Here is a 2,012-nt window from a genome sequence, read left to right as displayed (position 1 = left end):
GAGAAGAAGCCGAGTTAGTGACATCCAGAATGGCCGAGTTAGCAAGATGCAGTAATAGAATACGAGAGAGAGAGAGAGAAGGAGAGAAGAAGAGAAGAAGAGAAGGTGCCCGGTGTATTATAGGGGGGTCCTCCATTTTTGGTGGACATTTAAATATTTTTCCAGACATTTAATTAAATTATTTTTTAAGTGTGTGTGTGTGTGTGTGACCTCTGCTGATACACACTAGCACACTGTTTGCCACCGTACGAAACTCCTTAGAGAAGTGTCACAGTTTAAGACTTTATAGCGCGTAACAAAGAACACACGCCTGCGAGGTTCGAACCCTATATATTATATATATATATATATATATATTACATATATGTGTGTATATATATATATATATATATATTTATATTATTTAATTTAATTTTTTTTTCCAAAAATGTCGACATTTTAATATTTTTCCAGACATTTTATTAAATAATTTTTTAACGTGAATAATGTATTTTTAAACATTTTATTAAATTTTTTTTGGACATTCTATCAACATTTTTTGGACTTTTGATGATATTTTTCTGATATTTTATGAACTTTTTTTGGGATATTTTCCAACATTTTATTGATTTTTATCAAATGTGAATAAATGCTAACAGCCTGTTTGGACCCTGCTAAATGCTGATTGTAGATTTATTTAAAGATGGATGAAAGTATGTTTGTAAAATGTGCAGCGTGTTTAAGTGCATCTTGATGATGTCACCACGTACAGCCAGTGGCACTGATGACATCATGTGATTATTACATTAAGTTCATTGTAAGTAGATACACTGAAGTTATCACACCTTCAATCCAGTAATTATATTATTATATTATTATTTTAGTCCACAGATCATTGTAGTCCACAGATCATTGTAGTCCATAGATCATTGTAGTCCACAGATTATTGTAGTCCATAGATCATTGTAGTCCACAGATCATTGTAGTCCATAGATCATTGTAGTCCACAGATTATTGTAGTCCACAGATCATTGTAGTCCATAGATCATTGTAGTCCATAGATCACATGCTCTCTGCTCAGTAACATCACAGATACCGCTTACGTGGCTCCAGCAAAGCCCCGCCTCTCACCGCAGAACTCGCCTTCCGATTGGTCCAAATTGAATTTTACCCGCCTTTTAGCCCAGCCCCTGTATGCAGCGTAAAGACGTCATGACGCAGGGACACGGAAGTGGTGTCAGAGCTGAGAGTCGGACGGTGGACGGACCTTCTTCCTTCTGGATTTCTGTTGTTTTATTTTTTCGCGGGTTTTAAGTTTCGTGTTTCGAAGCCGAAACGGAGAAGAAGAAGTAGAAGAATAACCGGAAGACTTCCAGGTGAGCTCGCGATCTGTTTCTGTTTATTAATATGTGTGTGTGTGTGTGTGTGTGACCTCTGCTGATACACACTAGCACACTGTTTGCCACCGTACGAAACTCCTTAGAGAAGTGTCACAGTTTAAGACTTTAAAGCGCGTAACAAAGAACACGCGCCTGCGAGGTTCGAACCTGTGGCAGTTTCAGGACGAGGCGGGTCCTGTAGTGAATTCGGCTCGTCCTGAGTTCACCCGTCGAGGCCCCATTCCCACAAACCCTCACCTGGTGTGACCTGACCGACATTAATTTCCGCCGCCGTCTCCGCGAGCTGCACTGGGACAAACTGGGAGGATTTTAAATGGGATCTGGTTCGGAAGGAATTTTACAGTGACCGGATGCTCGTGCGTTGGCATGGCGGCTGAGGAGCTAAAGTGCCACGTGCACGAGCCCGGCAGCAGAAACAGGTCCGGTCAGGTGTGAGAGTTGGCATCATGTTGTGAACTGAGACTGAGGATGACAACAATGAAGACAGTGTGAGACAACATGTCCAATAAAAACACAGGTTTGTTTTACCAGCAGGTGTGAGACACAATAGGAGCCTTCATACAGAGACAGACAGAGACACACAGAGACAGAGACACACAGAGACAGAGACACACAGAGACAGAGAGACACAGA

The 2,012-nt window shown here is 41.0% G+C and overlaps 1 protein-coding gene across 1 annotated transcript in view; it reads left to right on the top strand.

Moving 5' to 3' along the window:
• Positions 1-1,184: 1,184 nt before the first annotated feature.
• slc31a1 (solute carrier family 31 member 1) overlaps positions 1,185-2,012 on the top strand; it is a 9,305-nt gene continuing 8,477 nt past the window's right edge. Inside the window, exon 1 of the mRNA XM_050051669.1 lies at positions 1,185-1,355. The gene's annotated coding sequence lies outside the window, so the exon portion shown is untranslated. The remainder of the gene's footprint in view (positions 1,356-2,012) is intronic.

Source organism: Epinephelus moara, chromosome 8 (genome assembly GCF_006386435.1).
Source record: "Epinephelus moara isolate mb chromosome 8, YSFRI_EMoa_1.0, whole genome shotgun sequence".
Classification (NCBI taxonomy): Eukaryota; Metazoa; Chordata; class Actinopteri; order Perciformes; family Serranidae; genus Epinephelus; species Epinephelus moara.
This window is presented reverse-complemented; position numbering and strand designations above follow the sequence as displayed.